Source organism: Oncorhynchus mykiss, unplaced genomic scaffold (genome assembly GCF_057628025.1).
Source record: "Oncorhynchus mykiss isolate SJ-2025 unplaced genomic scaffold, ASM5762802v1 scaffold103, whole genome shotgun sequence".
NCBI lineage: Eukaryota > Metazoa > Chordata > Actinopteri > Salmoniformes > Salmonidae > Oncorhynchus > Oncorhynchus mykiss.
In genome coordinates, this window is record NW_028322102.1 from 1,045,757 (window position 1) to 1,067,582 (window position 21,826).

Genomic DNA, 21,826 nt, shown 5'->3' on the forward strand with positions numbered 1-21,826 from the left:
GTTGCTGTCCGATATGTCATTTATATTACTGTAAAACAAGCTGTTAAAGGTTGCTGTCCGATATGTCATTTATATTACTGTAAAACAAGCTGTTAAAGGTTGCTGTCCGATATGTCATTTATATTACTGTAAAACAAGCTGTTAAAGGTTGCTGTCCGATATGTCATTTATATTACTGTAAAACAAGCTGTTAAAGGTTGCTGTCCGATATGTCATTTATATTACTGTAAAACAAGCTGTTAAAGGTTGCTGTCCGATATGTCATTTATATTACTGTAAAACAAGCTGTTAAAGGTTGCTGTCCGATATGTCATTTATATTACTGTAAAACAAGCTGTTAAAGGTTGCTGTCCGATATGTCATTTATATTACTGTAAAACAAGCTGTTAAAGGTTGCTGTCCGATATGTCATTTATATTACTGTAAAACAAGCTGTTAAAGGTTGCTGTCCGATATGTCATTTATATTACTGTAAAACAAGCTGTTAAAGGTTGCTGTCCGATATGTCATTTATATTACTGTAAAACAAGCTGTTAAAGGTTGCTGTCCGATATGTCATTTATATTACTGTAAAACAAGCTGTTAAAGGTTGCTGTCCGATATGTCATTTATATTACTGTAAAACAAGCTGTTAAAGGTTGCTGTCCGATATGTCATTTATATTACTGTAAAACAAGCTGTTAAAGGTTGCTGTCCGATATGTCATTTATATTACTGTAAAACAAGCTGTTAAAGGTTGCTGTCCGATATGTCATTTATATTACTGTAAAACAAGCTGTTAAAGGTTGCTGTCCGATATGTCATTTATATTACTGTAAAACAAGCTGTTAAAGGTTGCTGTCCGATATGTCATTTATATTACTGTAAAACAAGCTGTTAAAGGTTGCTGTCCGATATGTCATTTATATTACTGTAAAACAAGCTGTTAAAGGTTGCTGTCCGATATGTCATTTATATTACTGTAAAACAAGCTGTTAAAGGTTGCTGTCCGATATGTCATTTATATTACTGTAAAACAAGCTGTTAAAGGTTGCTGTCCGATATGTCATTTATATTACTGTAAAACAAGCTGTTAAAGGTTGCTGTCCGATATGTCATTTATATTACTGTAAAACAAGCTGTTAAAGGTTGCTGTCCGATATGTCATTTATATTACTGTAAAACAAGCTGTTAAAGGTTGCTGTCCGATATGTCATTTATATTACTGTAAAACAAGCTGTTAAAGGTTGCTGTCCGATATGTCATTTATATTACTGTAAAACAAGCTGTTAAAGGTTGCTGTCCGATATGTCATTTATATTACTGTAAAACAAGCTGTTAAAGGTTGCTGTCCGATATGTCATTTATATTACTGTAAAACAAGCTGTTAAAGGTTGCTGTCCGATATGTCATTTATATTACTGTAAAACAAGCTGTTAAAGGTTGCTGTCCGATATGTCATTTATATTACTGTAAAACAAGCTGTTAAAGGTTGCTGTCCGATATGTCATTTATATTACTGTAAAACAAGCTGTTAAAGGTTGCTGTCCGATATGTCATTTATATTACTGTAAAACAAGCTGTTAAAGGTTGCTGTCCGATATGTCATTTATATTACTGTAAAACAAGCTGTTAAAGGTTGCTGTCCGATATGTCATTTATATTACTGTAAAACAAGCTGTTAAAGGTTGCTGTCCGATATGTCATTTATATTACTGTAAAACAAGCTGTTAAAGGTTGCTGTCCGATATGTCATTTATATTACTGTAAAACAAGCTGTTAAAGGTTGCTGTCCGATATGTCATTTATATTACTGTAAAACAAGCTGTTAAAGGTTGCTGTCCGATATGTCATTTATATTACTGTAAAACAAGCTGTTAAAGGTTGCTGTCCGATATGTCATTTATATTACTGTAAAACAAGCTGTTAAAGGTTGCTGTCCGATATGTCATTTATATTACTGTAAAACAAGCTGTTAAAGGTTGCTGTCCGATATGTCATTTATATTACTGTAAAACAAGCTGTTAAAGGTTGCTGTCCGATATGTCATTTATATTACTGTAAAACAAGCTGTTAAAGGTTGCTGTCCGATATGTCATTTATATTACTGTAAAACAAGCTGTTAAAGGTTGCTGTCCGATATGTCATTTATATTACTGTAAAACAAGCTGTTAAAGGTTGCTGTCCGATATGTCATTTATATTACTGTAAAACAAGCTGTTAAAGGTTGCTGTCCGATATGTCATTTATATTACTGTAAAACAAGCTGTTAAAGGTTGCTGTCCGATATGTCATTTATATTACTGTAAAACAAGCTGTTAAAGGTTGCTGTCCGATATGTCATTTATATTACTGTAAAACAAGCTGTTAAAGGTTGCTGTCCGATATGTCATTTATATTACTGTAAAACAAGCTGTTAAAGGTTGCTGTCCGATATGTCATTTATATTACTGTAAAACAAGCTGTTAAAGGTTGCTGTCCGATATGTCATTTATATTACTGTAAAACAAGCTGTTAAAGGTTGCTGTCCGATATGTCATTTATATTACTGTAAAACAAGCTGTTAAAGGTTGCTGTCCGATATGTCATTTATATTACTGTAAAACAAGCTGTTAAAGGTTGCTGTCCGATATGTCATTTATATTACTGTAAAACAAGCTGTTAAAGGTTGCTGTCCGATATGTCATTTATATTACTGTAAAACAAGCTGTTAAAGGTTGCTGTCCGATATGTCATTTATATTACTGTAAAACAAGCTGTTAAAGGTTGCTGTCCGATATGTCATTTATATTACTGTAAAACAAGCTGTTAAAGGTTGCTGTCCGATATGTCATTTATATTACTGTAAAACAAGCTGTTAAAGGTTGCTGTCCGATATGTCATTTATATTACTGTAAAACAAGCTGTTAAAGGTTGCTGTCCGATATGTCATTTATATTACTGTAAAACAAGCTGTTAAAGGTTGCTGTCCGATATGTCATTTATATTACTGTAAAACAAGCTGTTAAAGGTTGCTGTCCGATATGTCATTTATATTACTGTAAAACAAGCTGTTAAAGGTTGCTGTCCGATATGTCATTTATATTACTGTAAAACAAGCTGTTAAAGGTTGCTGTCCGATATGTCATTTATATTACTGTAAAACAAGCTGTTAAAGGTTGCTGTCCGATATGTCATTTATATTACTGTAAAACAAGCTGTTAAAGGTTGCTGTCCGATATGTCATTTATATTACTGTAAAACAAGCTGTTAAAGGTTGCTGTCCGATATGTCATTTATATTACTGTAAAACAAGCTGTTAAAGGTTGCTGTCCGATATGTCATTTATATTACTGTAAAACAAGCTGTTAAAGGTTGCTGTCCGATATGTCATTTATATTACTGTAAAACAAGCTGTTAAAGGTTGCTGTCCGATATGTCATTTATATTACTGTAAAACAAGCTGTTAAAGGTTGCTGTCCGATATGTCATTTATATTACTGTAAAACAAGCTGTTAAAGGTTGCTGTCCGATATGTCATTTATATTACTGTAAAACAAGCTGTTAAAGGTTGCTGTCCGATATGTCATTTATATTACTGTAAAACAAGCTGTTAAAGGTTGCTGTCCGATATGTCATTTATATTACTGTAAAACAAGCTGTTAAAGGTTGCTGTCCGATATGTCATTTATATTACTGTAAAACAAGCTGTTAAAGGTTGCTGTCCGATATGTCATTTATATTACTGTAAAACAAGCTGTTAAAGGTTGCTGTCCGATATGTCATTTATATTACTGTAAAACAAGCTGTTAAAGGTTGCTGTCCGATATGTCATTTATATTACTGTAAAACAAGCTGTTAAAGGTTGCTGTCCGATATGTCATTTATATTACTGTAAAACAAGCTGTTAAAGGTTGCTGTCCGATATGTCATTTATATTACTGTAAAACAAGCTGTTAAAGGTTGCTGTCCGATATGTCATTTATATTACTGTAAAACAAGCTGTTAAAGGTTGCTGTCCGATATGTCATTTATATTACTGTAAAACAAGCTGTTAAAGGTTGCTGTCCGATATGTCATTTATATTACTGTAAAACAAGCTGTTAAAGGTTGCTGTCCGATATGTCATTTATATTACTGTAAAACAAGCTGTTAAAGGTTGCTGTCCGATATGTCATTTATATTACTGTAAAACAAGCTGTTAAAGGTTGCTGTCCGATATGTCATTTATATTACTGTAAAACAAGCTGTTAAAGGTTGCTGTCCGATATGTCATTTATATTACTGTAAAACAAGCTGTTAAAGGTTGCTGTCCGATATGTCATTTATATTACTGTAAAACAAGCTGTTAAAGGTTGCTGTCCGATATGTCATTTATATTACTGTAAAACAAGCTGTTAAAGGTTGCTGTCCGATATGTCATTTATATTACTGTAAAACAAGCTGTTAAAGGTTGCTGTCCGATATGTCATTTATATTACTGTAAAACAAGCTGTTAAAGGTTGCTGTCCGATATGTCATTTATATTACTGTAAAACAAGCTGTTAAAGGTTGCTGTCCGATATGTCATTTATATTACTGTAAAACAAGCTGTTAAAGGTTGCTGTCCGATATGTCATTTATATTACTGTAAAACAAGCTGTTAAAGGTTGCTGTCCGATATGTCATTTATATTACTGTAAAACAAGCTGTTAAAGGTTGCTGTCCGATATGTCATTTATATTACTGTAAAACAAGCTGTTAAAGGTTGCTGTCCGATATGTCATTTATATTACTGTAAAACAAGCTGTTAAAGGTTGCTGTCCGATATGTCATTTATATTACTGTAAAACAAGCTGTTAAAGGTTGCTGTCCGATATGTCATTTATATTACTGTAAAACAAGCTGTTAAAGGTTGCTGTCCGATATGTCATTTATATTACTGTAAAACAAGCTGTTAAAGGTTGCTGTCCGATATGTCATTTATATTACTGTAAAACAAGCTGTTAAAGGTTGCTGTCCGATATGTCATTTATATTACTGTAAAACAAGCTGTTAAAGGTTGCTGTCCGATATGTCATTTATATTACTGTAAAACAAGCTGTTAAAGGTTGCTGTCCGATATGTCATTTATATTACTGTAAAACAAGCTGTTAAAGGTTGCTGTCCGATATGTCATTTATATTACTGTAAAACAAGCTGTTAAAGGTTGCTGTCCGATATGTCATTTATATTACTGTAAAACAAGCTGTTAAAGGTTGCTGTCCGATATGTCATTTATATTACTGTAAAACAAGCTGTTAAAGGTTGCTGTCCGATATGTCATTTATATTACTGTAAAACAAGCTGTTAAAGGTTGCTGTCCGATATGTCATTTATATTACTGTAAAACAAGCTGTTAAAGGTTGCTGTCCGATATGTCATTTATATTACTGTAAAACAAGCTGTTAAAGGTTGCTGTCCGATATGTCATTTATATTACTGTAAAACAAGCTGTTAAAGGTTGCTGTCCGATATGTCATTTATATTACTGTAAAACAAGCTGTTAAAGGTTGCTGTCCGATATGTCATTTATATTACTGTAAAACAAGCTGTTAAAGGTTGCTGTCCGATATGTCATTTATATTACTGTAAAACAAGCTGTTAAAGGTTGCTGTCCGATATGTCATTTATATTACTGTAAAACAAGCTGTTAAAGGTTGCTGTCCGATATGTCATTTATATTACTGTAAAACAAGCTGTTAAAGGTTGCTGTCCGATATGTCATTTATATTACTGTAAAACAAGCTGTTAAAGGTTGCTGTCCGATATGTCATTTATATTACTGTAAAACAAGCTGTTAAAGGTTGCTGTCCGATATGTCATTTATATTACTGTAAAACAAGCTGTTAAAGGTTGCTGTCCGATATGTCATTTATATTACTGTAAAACAAGCTGTTAAAGGTTGCTGTCCGATATGTCATTTATATTACTGTAAAACAAGCTGTTAAAGGTTGCTGTCCGATATGTCATTTATATTACTGTAAAACAAGCTGTTAAAGGTTGCTGTCCGATATGTCATTTATATTACTGTAAAACAAGCTGTTAAAGGTTGCTGTCCGATATGTCATTTATATTACTGTAAAACAAGCTGTTAAAGGTTGCTGTCCGATATGTCATTTATATTACTGTAAAACAAGCTGTTAAAGGTTGCTGTCCGATATGTCATTTATATTACTGTAAAACAAGCTGTTAAAGGTTGCTGTCCGATATGTCATTTATATTACTGTAAAACAAGCTGTTAAAGGTTGCTGTCCGATATGTCATTTATATTACTGTAAAACAAGCTGTTAAAGGTTGCTGTCCGATATGTCATTTATATTACTGTAAAACAAGCTGTTAAAGGTTGCTGTCCGATATGTCATTTATATTACTGTAAAACAAGCTGTTAAAGGTTGCTGTCCGATATGTCATTTATATTACTGTAAAACAAGCTGTTAAAGGTTGCTGTCCGATATGTCATTTATATTACTGTAAAACAAGCTGTTAAAGGTTGCTGTCCGATATGTCATTTATATTACTGTAAAACAAGCTGTTAAAGGTTGCTGTCCGATATGTCATTTATATTACTGTAAAACAAGCTGTTAAAGGTTGCTGTCCGATATGTCATTTATATTACTGTAAAACAAGCTGTTAAAGGTTGCTGTCCGATATGTCATTTATATTACTGTAAAACAAGCTGTTAAAGGTTGCTGTCCGATATGTCATTTATATTACTGTAAAACAAGCTGTTAAAGGTTGCTGTCCGATATGTCATTTATATTACTGTAAAACAAGCTGTTAAAGGTTGCTGTCCGATATGTCATTTATATTACTGTAAAACAAGCTGTTAAAGGTTGCTGTCCGATATGTCATTTATATTACTGTAAAACAAGCTGTTAAAGGTTGCTGTCCGATATGTCATTTATATTACTGTAAAACAAGCTGTTAAAGGTTGCTGTCCGATATGTCATTTATATTACTGTAAAACAAGCTGTTAAAGGTTGCTGTCCGATATGTCATTTATATTACTGTAAAACAAGCTGTTAAAGGTTGCTGTCCGATATGTCATTTATATTACTGTAAAACAAGCTGTTAAAGGTTGCTGTCCGATATGTCATTTATATTACTGTAAAACAAGCTGTTAAAGGTTGCTGTCCGATATGTCATTTATATTACTGTAAAACAAGCTGTTAAAGGTTGCTGTCCGATATGTCATTTATATTACTGTAAAACAAGCTGTTAAAGGTTGCTGTCCGATATGTCATTTATATTACTGTAAAACAAGCTGTTAAAGGTTGCTGTCCGATATGTCATTTATATTACTGTAAAACAAGCTGTTAAAGGTTGCTGTCCGATATGTCATTTATATTACTGTAAAACAAGCTGTTAAAGGTTGCTGTCCGATATGTCATTTATATTACTGTAAAACAAGCTGTTAAAGGTTGCTGTCCGATATGTCATTTATATTACTGTAAAACAAGCTGTTAAAGGTTGCTGTCCGATATGTCATTTATATTACTGTAAAACAAGCTGTTAAAGGTTGCTGTCCGATATGTCATTTATATTACTGTAAAACAAGCTGTTAAAGGTTGCTGTCCGATATGTCATTTATATTACTGTAAAACAAGCTGTTAAAGGTTGCTGTCCGATATGTCATTTATATTACTGTAAAACAAGCTGTTAAAGGTTGCTGTCCGATATGTCATTTATATTACTGTAAAACAAGCTGTTAAAGGTTGCTGTCCGATATGTCATTTATATTACTGTAAAACAAGCTGTTAAAGGTTGCTGTCCGATATGTCATTTATATTACTGTAAAACAAGCTGTTAAAGGTTGCTGTCCGATATGTCATTTATATTACTGTAAAACAAGCTGTTAAAGGTTGCTGTCCGATATGTCATTTATATTACTGTAAAACAAGCTGTTAAAGGTTGCTGTCCGATATGTCATTTATATTACTGTAAAACAAGCTGTTAAAGGTTGCTGTCCGATATGTCATTTATATTACTGTAAAACAAGCTGTTAAAGGTTGCTGTCCGATATGTCATTTATATTACTGTAAAACAAGCTGTTAAAGGTTGCTGTCCGATATGTCATTTATATTACTGTAAAACAAGCTGTTAAAGGTTGCTGTCCGATATGTCATTTATATTACTGTAAAACAAGCTGTTAAAGGTTGCTGTCCGATATGTCATTTATATTACTGTAAAACAAGCTGTTAAAGGTTGCTGTCCGATATGTCATTTATATTACTGTAAAACAAGCTGTTAAAGGTTGCTGTCCGATATGTCATTTATATTACTGTAAAACAAGCTGTTAAAGGTTGCTGTCCGATATGTCATTTATATTACTGTAAAACAAGCTGTTAAAGGTTGCTGTCCGATATGTCATTTATATTACTGTAAAACAAGCTGTTAAAGGTTGCTGTCCGATATGTCATTTATATTACTGTAAAACAAGCTGTTAAAGGTTGCTGTCCGATATGTCATTTATATTACTGTAAAACAAGCTGTTAAAGGTTGCTGTCCGATATGTCATTTATATTACTGTAAAACAAGCTGTTAAAGGTTGCTGTCCGATATGTCATTTATATTACTGTAAAACAAGCTGTTAAAGGTTGCTGTCCGATATGTCATTTATATTACTGTAAAACAAGCTGTTAAAGGTTGCTGTCCGATATGTCATTTATATTACTGTAAAACAAGCTGTTAAAGGTTGCTGTCCGATATGTCATTTATATTACTGTAAAACAAGCTGTTAAAGGTTGCTGTCCGATATGTCATTTATATTACTGTAAAACAAGCTGTTAAAGGTTGCTGTCCGATATGTCATTTATATTACTGTAAAACAAGCTGTTAAAGGTTGCTGTCCGATATGTCATTTATATTACTGTAAAACAAGCTGTTAAAGGTTGCTGTCCGATATGTCATTTATATTACTGTAAAACAAGCTGTTAAAGGTTGCTGTCCGATATGTCATTTATATTACTGTAAAACAAGCTGTTAAAGGTTGCTGTCCGATATGTCATTTATATTACTGTAAAACAAGCTGTTAAAGGTTGCTGTCCGATATGTCATTTATATTACTGTAAAACAAGCTGTTAAAGGTTGCTGTCCGATATGTCATTTATATTACTGTAAAACAAGCTGTTAAAGGTTGCTGTCCGATATGTCATTTATATTACTGTAAAACAAGCTGTTAAAGGTTGCTGTCCGATATGTCATTTATATTACTGTAAAACAAGCTGTTAAAGGTTGCTGTCCGATATGTCATTTATATTACTGTAAAACAAGCTGTTAAAGGTTGCTGTCCGATATGTCATTTATATTACTGTAAAACAAGCTGTTAAAGGTTGCTGTCCGATATGTCATTTATATTACTGTAAAACAAGCTGTTAAAGGTTGCTGTCCGATATGTCATTTATATTACTGTAAAACAAGCTGTTAAAGGTTGCTGTCCGATATGTCATTTATATTACTGTAAAACAAGCTGTTAAAGGTTGCTGTCCGATATGTCATTTATATTACTGTAAAACAAGCTGTTAAAGGTTGCTGTCCGATATGTCATTTATATTACTGTAAAACAAGCTGTTAAAGGTTGCTGTCCGATATGTCATTTATATTACTGTAAAACAAGCTGTTAAAGGTTGCTGTCCGATATGTCATTTATATTACTGTAAAACAAGCTGTTAAAGGTTGCTGTCCGATATGTCATTTATATTACTGTAAAACAAGCTGTTAAAGGTTGCTGTCCGATATGTCATTTATATTACTGTAAAACAAGCTGTTAAAGGTTGCTGTCCGATATGTCATTTATATTACTGTAAAACAAGCTGTTAAAGGTTGCTGTCCGATATGTCATTTATATTACTGTAAAACAAGCTGTTAAAGGTTGCTGTCCGATATGTCATTTATATTACTGTAAAACAAGCTGTTAAAGGTTGCTGTCCGATATGTCATTTATATTACTGTAAAACAAGCTGTTAAAGGTTGCTGTCCGATATGTCATTTATATTACTGTAAAACAAGCTGTTAAAGGTTGCTGTCCGATATGTCATTTATATTACTGTAAAACAAGCTGTTAAAGGTTGCTGTCCGATATGTCATTTATATTACTGTAAAACAAGCTGTTAAAGGTTGCTGTCCGATATGTCATTTATATTACTGTAAAACAAGCTGTTAAAGGTTGCTGTCCGATATGTCATTTATATTACTGTAAAACAAGCTGTTAAAGGTTGCTGTCCGATATGTCATTTATATTACTGTAAAACAAGCTGTTAAAGGTTGCTGTCCGATATGTCATTTATATTACTGTAAAACAAGCTGTTAAAGGTTGCTGTCCGATATGTCATTTATATTACTGTAAAACAAGCTGTTAAAGGTTGCTGTCCGATATGTCATTTATATTACTGTAAAACAAGCTGTTAAAGGTTGCTGTCCGATATGTCATTTATATTACTGTAAAACAAGCTGTTAAAGGTTGCTGTCCGATATGTCATTTATATTACTGTAAAACAAGCTGTTAAAGGTTGCTGTCCGATATGTCATTTATATTACTGTAAAACAAGCTGTTAAAGGTTGCTGTCCGATATGTCATTTATATTACTGTAAAACAAGCTGTTAAAGGTTGCTGTCCGATATGTCATTTATATTACTGTAAAACAAGCTGTTAAAGGTTGCTGTCCGATATGTCATTTATATTACTGTAAAACAAGCTGTTAAAGGTTGCTGTCCGATATGTCATTTATATTACTGTAAAACAAGCTGTTAAAGGTTGCTGTCCGATATGTCATTTATATTACTGTAAAACAAGCTGTTAAAGGTTGCTGTCCGATATGTCATTTATATTACTGTAAAACAAGCTGTTAAAGGTTGCTGTCCGATATGTCATTTATATTACTGTAAAACAAGCTGTTAAAGGTTGCTGTCCGATATGTCATTTATATTACTGTAAAACAAGCTGTTAAAGGTTGCTGTCCGATATGTCATTTATATTACTGTAAAACAAGCTGTTAAAGGTTGCTGTCCGATATGTCATTTATATTACTGTAAAACAAGCTGTTAAAGGTTGCTGTCCGATATGTCATTTATATTACTGTAAAACAAGCTGTTAAAGGTTGCTGTCCGATATGTCATTTATATTACTGTAAAACAAGCTGTTAAAGGTTGCTGTCCGATATGTCATTTATATTACTGTAAAACAAGCTGTTAAAGGTTGCTGTCCGATATGTCATTTATATTACTGTAAAACAAGCTGTTAAAGGTTGCTGTCCGATATGTCATTTATATTACTGTAAAACAAGCTGTTAAAGGTTGCTGTCCGATATGTCATTTATATTACTGTAAAACAAGCTGTTAAAGGTTGCTGTCCGATATGTCATTTATATTACTGTAAAACAAGCTGTTAAAGGTTGCTGTCCGATATGTCATTTATATTACTGTAAAACAAGCTGTTAAAGGTTGCTGTCCGATATGTCATTTATATTACTGTAAAACAAGCTGTTAAAGGTTGCTGTCCGATATGTCATTTATATTACTGTAAAACAAGCTGTTAAAGGTTGCTGTCCGATATGTCATTTATATTACTGTAAAACAAGCTGTTAAAGGTTGCTGTCCGATATGTCATTTATATTACTGTAAAACAAGCTGTTAAAGGTTGCTGTCCGATATGTCATTTATATTACTGTAAAACAAGCTGTTAAAGGTTGCTGTCCGATATGTCATTTATATTACTGTAAAACAAGCTGTTAAAGGTTGCTGTCCGATATGTCATTTATATTACTGTAAAACAAGCTGTTAAAGGTTGCTGTCCGATATGTCATTTATATTACTGTAAAACAAGCTGTTAAAGGTTGCTGTCCGATATGTCATTTATATTACTGTAAAACAAGCTGTTAAAGGTTGCTGTCCGATATGTCATTTATATTACTGTAAAACAAGCTGTTAAAGGTTGCTGTCCGATATGTCATTTATATTACTGTAAAACAAGCTGTTAAAGGTTGCTGTCCGATATGTCATTTATATTACTGTAAAACAAGCTGTTAAAGGTTGCTGTCCGATATGTCATTTATATTACTGTAAAACAAGCTGTTAAAGGTTGCTGTCCGATATGTCATTTATATTACTGTAAAACAAGCTGTTAAAGGTTGCTGTCCGATATGTCATTTATATTACTGTAAAACAAGCTGTTAAAGGTTGCTGTCCGATATGTCATTTATATTACTGTAAAACAAGCTGTTAAAGGTTGCTGTCCGATATGTCATTTATATTACTGTAAAACAAGCTGTTAAAGGTTGCTGTCCGATATGTCATTTATATTACTGTAAAACAAGCTGTTAAAGGTTGCTGTCCGATATGTCATTTATATTACTGTAAAACAAGCTGTTAAAGGTTGCTGTCCGATATGTCATTTATATTACTGTAAAACAAGCTGTTAAAGGTTGCTGTCCGATATGTCATTTATATTACTGTAAAACAAGCTGTTAAAGGTTGCTGTCCGATATGTCATTTATATTACTGTAAAACAAGCTGTTAAAGGTTGCTGTCCGATATGTCATTTATATTACTGTAAAACAAGCTGTTAAAGGTTGCTGTCCGATATGTCATTTATATTACTGTAAAACAAGCTGTTAAAGGTTGCTGTCCGATATGTCATTTATATTACTGTAAAACAAGCTGTTAAAGGTTGCTGTCCGATATGTCATTTATATTACTGTAAAACAAGCTGTTAAAGGTTGCTGTCCGATATGTCATTTATATTACTGTAAAACAAGCTGTTAAAGGTTGCTGTCCGATATGTCATTTATATTACTGTAAAACAAGCTGTTAAAGGTTGCTGTCCGATATGTCATTTATATTACTGTAAAACAAGCTGTTAAAGGTTGCTGTCCGATATGTCATTTATATTACTGTAAAACAAGCTGTTAAAGGTTGCTGTCCGATATGTCATTTATATTACTGTAAAACAAGCTGTTAAAGGTTGCTGTCCGATATGTCATTTATATTACTGTAAAACAAGCTGTTAAAGGTTGCTGTCCGATATGTCATTTATATTACTGTAAAACAAGCTGTTAAAGGTTGCTGTCCGATATGTCATTTATATTACTGTAAAACAAGCTGTTAAAGGTTGCTGTCCGATATGTCATTTATATTACTGTAAAACAAGCTGTTAAAGGTTGCTGTCCGATATGTCATTTATATTACTGTAAAACAAGCTGTTAAAGGTTGCTGTCCGATATGTCATTTATATTACTGTAAAACAAGCTGTTAAAGGTTGCTGTCCGATATGTCATTTATATTACTGTAAAACAAGCTGTTAAAGGTTGCTGTCCGATATGTCATTTATATTACTGTAAAACAAGCTGTTAAAGGTTGCTGTCCGATATGTCATTTATATTACTGTAAAACAAGCTGTTAAAGGTTGCTGTCCGATATGTCATTTATATTACTGTAAAACAAGCTGTTAAAGGTTGCTGTCCGATATGTCATTTATATTACTGTAAAACAAGCTGTTAAAGGTTGCTGTCCGATATGTCATTTATATTACTGTAAAACAAGCTGTTAAAGGTTGCTGTCCGATATGTCATTTATATTACTGTAAAACAAGCTGTTAAAGGTTGCTGTCCGATATGTCATTTATATTACTGTAAAACAAGCTGTTAAAGGTTGCTGTCCGATATGTCATTTATATTACTGTAAAACAAGCTGTTAAAGGTTGCTGTCCGATATGTCATTTATATTACTGTAAAACAAGCTGTTAAAGGTTGCTGTCCGATATGTCATTTATATTACTGTAAAACAAGCTGTTAAAGGTTGCTGTCCGATATGTCATTTATATTACTGTAAAACAAGCTGTTAAAGGTTGCTGTCCGATATGTCATTTATATTACTGTAAAACAAGCTGTTAAAGGTTGCTGTCCGATATGTCATTTATATTACTGTAAAACAAGCTGTTAAAGGTTGCTGTCCGATATGTCATTTATATTACTGTAAAACAAGCTGTTAAAGGTTGCTGTCCGATATGTCATTTATATTACTGTAAAACAAGCTGTTAAAGGTTGCTGTCCGATATGTCATTTATATTACTGTAAAACAAGCTGTTAAAGGTTGCTGTCCGATATGTCATTTATATTACTGTAAAACAAGCTGTTAAAGGTTGCTGTCCGATATGTCATTTATATTACTGTAAAACAAGCTGTTAAAGGTTGCTGTCCGATATGTCATTTATATTACTGTAAAACAAGCTGTTAAAGGTTGCTGTCCGATATGTCATTTATATTACTGTAAAACAAGCTGTTAAAGGTTGCTGTCCGATATGTCATTTATATTACTGTAAAACAAGCTGTTAAAGGTTGCTGTCCGATATGTCATTTATATTACTGTAAAACAAGCTGTTAAAGGTTGCTGTCCGATATGTCATTTATATTACTGTAAAACAAGCTGTTAAAGGTTGCTGTCCGATATGTCATTTATATTACTGTAAAACAAGCTGTTAAAGGTTGCTGTCCGATATGTCATTTATATTACTGTAAAACAAGCTGTTAAAGGTTGCTGTCCGATATGTCATTTATATTACTGTAAAACAAGCTGTTAAAGGTTGCTGTCCGATATGTCATTTATATTACTGTAAAACAAGCTGTTAAAGGTTGCTGTCCGATATGTCATTTATATTACTGTAAAACAAGCTGTTAAAGGTTGCTGTCCGATATGTCATTTATATTACTGTAAAACAAGCTGTTAAAGGTTGCTGTCCGATATGTCATTTATATTACTGTAAAACAAGCTGTTAAAGGTTGCTGTCCGATATGTCATTTATATTACTGTAAAACAAGCTGTTAAAGGTTGCTGTCCGATATGTCATTTATATTACTGTAAAACAAGCTGTTAAAGGTTGCTGTCCGATATGTCATTTATATTACTGTAAAACAAGCTGTTAAAGGTTGCTGTCCGATATGTCATTTATATTACTGTAAAACAAGCTGTTAAAGGTTGCTGTCCGATATGTCATTTATATTACTGTAAAACAAGCTGTTAAAGGTTGCTGTCCGATATGTCATTTATATTACTGTAAAACAAGCTGTTAAAGGTTGCTGTCCGATATGTCATTTATATTACTGTAAAACAAGCTGTTAAAGGTTGCTGTCCGATATGTCATTTATATTACTGTAAAACAAGCTGTTAAAGGTTGCTGTCCGATATGTCATTTATATTACTGTAAAACAAGCTGTTAAAGGTTGCTGTCCGATATGTCATTTATATTACTGTAAAACAAGCTGTTAAAGGTTGCTGTCCGATATGTCATTTATATTACTGTAAAACAAGCTGTTAAAGGTTGCTGTCCGATATGTCATTTATATTACTGTAAAACAAGCTGTTAAAGGTTGCTGTCCGATATGTCATTTATATTACTGTAAAACAAGCTGTTAAAGGTTGCTGTCCGATATGTCATTTATATTACTGTAAAACAAGCTGTTAAAGGTTGCTGTCCGATATGTCATTTATATTACTGTAAAACAAGCTGTTAAAGGTTGCTGTCCGATATGTCATTTATATTACTGTAAAACAAGCTGTTAAAGGTTGCTGTCCGATATGTCATTTATATTACTGTAAAACAAGCTGTTAAAGGTTGCTGTCCGATATGTCATTTATATTACTGTAAAACAAGCTGTTAAAGGTTGCTGTCCGATATGTCATTTATATTACTGTAAAACAAGCTGTTAAAGGTTGCTGTCCGATATGTCATTTATATTACTGTAAAACAAGCTGTTAAAGGTTGCTGTCCGATATGTCATTTATATTACTGTAAAACAAGCTGTTAAAGGTTGCTGTCCGATATGTCATTTATATTACTGTAAAACAAGCTGTTAAAGGTTGCTGTCCGATATGTCATTTATATTACTGTAAAACAAGCTGTTAAAGGTTGCTGTCCGATATGTCATTTATATTACTGTAAAACAAGCTGTTAAAGGTTGCTGTCCGATATGTCATTTATATTACTGTAAAACAAGCTGTTAAAGGTTGCTGTCCGATATGTCATTTATATTACTGTAAAACAAGCTGTTAAAGGTTGCTGTCCGATATGTCATTTATATTACTGTAAAACAAGCTGTTAAAGGTTGCTGTCCGATATGTCATTTATATTACTGTAAAACAAGCTGTTAAAGGTTGCTGTCCGATATGTCATTTATATTACTGTAAAACAAGCTGTTAAAGGTTGCTGTCCGATATGTCATTTATATTACTGTAAAACAAGCTGTTAAAGGTTGCTGTCCGATATGTCATTTATATTACTGTAAAACAAGCTGTTAAAGGTTGCTGTCCGATATGTCATTTATATTACTGTAAAACAAGCTGTTAAAGGTTGCTGTCCGATATGTCATTTATATTACTGTAAAACAAGCTGTTAAAGGTTGCTGTCCGATATGTCATTTATATTACTGTAAAACAAGCTGTTAAAGGTTGCTGTCCGATATGTCATTTATATTACTGTAAAACAAGCTGTTAAAGGTTGCTGTCCGATATGTCATTTATATTACTGTAAAACAAGCTGTTAAAGGTTGCTGTCCGATATGTCATTTATATTACTGTAAAACAAGCTGTTAAAGGTTGCTGTCCGATATGTCATTTATATTACTGTAAAACAAGCTGTTAAAGGTTGCTGTCCGATATGTCATTTATATTACTGTAAAACAAGCTGTTAAAGGTTGCTGTCCGATATGTCATTTATATTACTGTAAAACAAGCTGTTAAAGGTTGCTGTCCGATATGTCATTTATATTACTGTAAAACAAGCTGTTAAAGGTTGCTGTCCGATATGTCATTTATATTACTGTAAAACAAGCTGTTAAAGGTTGCTGTCCGATATGTCATTTATATTACTGTAAAACAAGCTGTTAAAGGTTGCTGTCCGATATGTCATTTATATTACTGTAAAACAAGCTGTTAAAGGTTGCTGTCCGATATGTCATTTATATTACTGTAAAACAAGCTGTTAAAGGTTGCTGTCCGATATGTAATTTATATTACTGTAAAACAGAGTATTAAAATATGAAGCACAGCTGTAACTAAAACGTACATGTCACTCTTTTTGATAATTCATGAGTGGAAAGACAAATCCAAGGGCCACTAGAGAAATATGGAACATTTTGAACCCCATCACACTGAATCCCATCATACTGAACCTCATCACACTGAACCCCATCATACTGAACCTCATCACACTGAACCCCATCATACTGAACCTCATCACACTGAACCCCATCATACTGAACCTCATCCCACTGAACCCCATCATACTGAACTCCATCATACTGAACCCCATCACACTGAACCCCATCATACTGAACCCCATCATACTGAACCCCATCATACTGAACCCCATCACACTGAACCCCATCATACTGAACCCCATCATACTGAACCCCATCCCACTGAACCCCATCATACTGAACCCCATCATACTGAACCCCATCATACTGAACCCCATCATACTGAGCCCCATCACACTGAACCCCATCATACTGAACCCCATCATACTGAACTCCATCATACTGAACCTCATCCCACTGAACCCCATCATACTGAACCCCATCATACTGAACCCCATCACACTGAACCCCATCATACTGAACCTCATCACACTGAACTCCATCATACTGAACCTCATCCCACTGAACCCCCTCATACTGAACCCCATCATACTGAACCCCATCATACTGAACCCCATCACACTGAACCCCATCATACTGAACCCCATCACACTGAACCCCATCATACTGAACCCCATCATACTGAACCCCATCATACTGAACGCCATCACACTGAACCCCATCATACTGAACCCCATCTGATCGAACCCCATCATACTGAACCCCATCATACTGAACCCCATCTGACCGAACCCCATCATACTGAACCCCATCATACTGAACCCCATCACACTGAAACCCATCACACTGAAACTCATCATACTGAACCTCATCCCACTGAACCCCATCATACTGAACCCCATCATACTGAACCTCATCCCACTGAACCCCATCATACTGAACTCCATCACACTGAATCCCATCATACTGAACCCCATCATACTGAACTCCATCATACTGAACAGCATCATACTGAACCCCATCACACTGAACCCCATCACACTGAACCCCATCATATTGAACCCCATCATACTGAACTGCATCATACTGAACCCCATCATACTGAACTGCATCATACTGAACACCATCCCACTGAACCCCATCATACTGAACACCATCATACTGAATTCCATCACACTGAACCCCATCATACTGAACTCCATCATACTGAACACCATCATACTGAACACCATCATACTGAACACCATCACACTGAACCTCATCATGCTGAACTCCATCATACTGAACACCATCCCACTGAACCCCATCATACTGAACCGCATCATACTGAACACCATCCCACTGAACCCCATCATACTGAACACCATCATACTGAACACCGTCATACTGAACTCCATCATACTGAACCCCATCATACTGAACCCCATCATACTGAACTCCATCACACTGAACAGCATCATACTGAACTCCATCATACCATTCTGAGCAGCTGCTCTAATAAAGTGTCATCATTACCTCCTTCTCAGTGCTGCTTATTCTCTAATTCAAACCAGAACTTTCCTCTGGCTGGCTTGACTGGGGAACTCCTCTCCTCTCGGCTGTTCTGCTCTGCTCTCCTCCACCCTCCTCTTCCATTCCTATCGTCTCCTATCTCCTCCCCCCTCCCCTTCCATTCCTATCCTCTCCTTCTCCCCTCTCCTATCTCCTCTCCCTTCTCCTTTCTGCTCCTCTTCTCCACTCCTCTCGTCTTCGCCTCTCCTCCCCTCTCCCCTTCCATTCCTATCGTCTCCTATCTCCTCTCCTTCTCCCCTCTCCTATCTCCTCTCCCTTCTCCTTTCTGCTCCTCTTCTCCACTCTCGTCTTCGCCTCTCACTCTCACCTATCCTGAGTCTACAGAATAATTCTGACAGAATGGTCTCATCTCATTCTTCTCCTCAGTTGACCATCTCATGTGGTTGCCATGTGTCTGCCCATGCTGTTAGCTGTTAGCTGTTAGCTGCCACATAGTGAATCAACAGAATCAACATGTTACTTTTAACAGATGGTTGATAAGTCCTGTTGCAACTGAGGAGACATCCTCCAATATCTCTCTCTCTCTCTCTCCCTCTCTCTCTCTCTCTCTCTCTCTCTCTCTCTCTCTCTCTCTCTCTCTCTCTCTCTCTCTCTCTCTCTCTCTCTCTCTCTCTCTCTCTCTCTCTCTCTCTCTCTCTCTCTGTCAATTCAATTCAAGGGGCTTTATTGGCATGGGATACATGTGTAGATAATATACATGTAGATAATATACAAAAGTGAAATAAACAATAAAAATTAACAGTAAACATTACACATACTGAAGTTTCCAAACAATAAAGACATTACAAATGTCTGTCTCTCTCTCGCTATCTATGTATCTCTCTCTATGTCTCTCTCTCTCTCTCTCTCTCTCCACAGCTGTTTCCGCAGGCAAATGACCTTGCAGAGTCTTAAATGCAACCGACAGTAAACAGTCAAACAGTCAGGTGAACTAACACACGTCAGAGTAATACATGTTACTTCGTGTACTGGGATGTTTCACTTCCTGAGCAGTGTGTGTGTGTGTGTGTGTGTGTGTTCTTGTGTCTGTGTGTGTGTGCATACGTGTGCGTGTGTGTTCATGTGTGCGTGTGTTACCTATAAGACAGTGTGTGTTCTAATCTAAAGACCACATTGGGTGTGAGAAGACAGCAGGTAACAGAATGTCCCCAGCTGTGGACTGTCCTGGTGGGTTTAGTTGACAGGGTCCTGGTGGGTTTAGTTGACAGGGTCCTGGTGGGTTTAGTTGACAGGGTCCTGGTGGGTTTAGTTGACAGGGTCCTGGTGGGTTTAGTTGACAGGGTCCTGGTGGGTTTAGTTGACAGGGTCCTGGTGGGTTTAGTTGACAGGGTCCTGGTGGGTTTAGTTGACAGGGTCCTGGTGGGTTTAGTTGACAGGGTCCTGGTGGGTTTAGTTGACAGGGTCCTGGTGGGTTTAGTTGACAGGGTCCTGGTGGGTTTAGTTGACAGGGACCTAGTGGGTTTAGTTGACAGGGTCCTCCTGGGTTTAGTTGACAGGGTCCTGGTGGGTTTAGTTGACAGGGTCCTGGTGGGTTTAGTTGACAGGGTCCTGGTGGGTTTAGTTGACAGGGTCCTGGTGGGTTTAGTTGACAGGGACCTAGTGGGTTTAGTTGACAGGGTCCTCCTGGGTTTAGTTGACAGGGTCCTGGTGGGTTTAGTTGACAGGGTCCTGGTGGGTTTAGTTGACAGGGTCCTCCTGGGTTTAGTTGACAGGGTCCTCCTGGGTTTAGTTGACAGGGTCCTCCTGGGTTTAGTTGACAGGGTCCTCCTGGGTTTAGTTGACAGGGTCCTCCTGGGTTTAGTTGACAGGGTCCTCCTGGGTTTAGTTGACAGGGTCCTCGTCCTCCTTCAGATGAAGGCACACCCCAGTCCTAATTCACTCCCTGTAAATTCCCCTCTGCCCTTAACCCAATCTTAAACCCATCTTCGCAGCTCTGAAGAACCTGGATAAATATTAGCAGGGAAGTGATGGAGCTTACAACATATTGCTTCTACCTTACAGATCAAGGGTAAGGGGTTAGAGGTTAGGGGTTAGGGGTAAGGGGCTAGAGGTTAGGGGTAAGGGCCGGGTAGGGGTAAGGGGTAAGGGGTAAGGGGTTAGAGGTTAGAGGTTAGGGGTAAGGGGTTAGAGGTTAGAGGTTAGGGGTAAGGGGTTAGAGGTTAGAGGTTAGGGGTAAGGGGTTAGGGGTAAGGGGTAAGGGGTAAGGGGTAAGGGGTTAGGGGTAAGGGGTTAGAGGTTAGGGGCTAGAGGTTAGGGGCTAGAGGTTAGGGGCTAGAGGTTTGGGTAAGGGGCTAGAGATTAGGGGTAAGGGCCGGGTAGGGGCAAGGGGTAAAGGGGTAAGGGGTTAGGGGTAAGGGGTAAGAGGTAAGGGGCTAGAGGTTAGGGGTAAGGGCAGGGAAGGGGTAAGGGGTTAGGGATAAGGGGCTAGAGGTTAGGGGTTAGGGGTAAGGGGCTAGAGGTTAGGGGTAAGGGGCTAGAGGTTAGGGGATAGGGTAGGGTAGGGGTAAGGGGATAGAGGTTAGGGGTAAGGGTCTAGAGGTTAGGGGTTAGGGTAGGGTAGGGGTAAGGGGCTAGAGGTTAGGGGTTAGGCTAGGGTAGGGGTAAGGGGCTATAGGTTAGGGGTAAGGGGCTAGAGGTTAGGGGTTAGGGTAGGGAAGGGGTAAGGGGCTAGAGGTTAGGGGTTAGGGTAGGGTAGGGGTAAGGGGCTAGAGGTTAGGGGTAAGGGGCTAGAGGTTAGGGGTTAGGGTAGGGTAGGGGTAAGGGGCTAGAGGTTAGGGGTAAGGGGCTAGAGGTTAGGGGTTAGGGTAGGGTAGGGGTAAGGGGCTAGAGGTTAGGGGTAAGGGGCTAGAGGTTAGGGGTTAGGGTAGGGTAGGGGTAAGGGGCTAGAGGTTAGGGGTAAGGGGCTAGAGGTTAGGGGTTAGGGTAGGGTAGGGGTAAGGGGCTAGAGGTTAGGGGTTAGGGTAGGGTAGGGGTAAGGGGCTAGAGGTTAGGGGTTAGGGTAGGGGTAAGGGGCTAGAGGTTAGGGGTAAGGGGCTAGAGGTTAGGGGTTAGGGTAGGGTAGGGGTAAGGGGCTAGAGGTTAGGGGTAAGGGGCTAGAGGTTAGGGGTTAGGGTAGGGTAGGGGTAAGGGGTTAGGGTAGGCGTAAGCGGTTTGAGGTAGGGAATAGGGTGCCATTTGGAGTCAATAGG

General features: G+C 36.4%; 1 protein-coding gene across 1 annotated transcript in view; it reads right to left on the reverse strand.

Annotated features, from left to right (window-relative positions):
- Positions 1-21,826, reverse strand: part of LOC118943892 (receptor-type tyrosine-protein phosphatase epsilon) — a 157,684-nt gene that overhangs the window by 131,108 nt on the left and 4,750 nt on the right. The gene's annotated exons all lie outside the window — the stretch shown is intronic.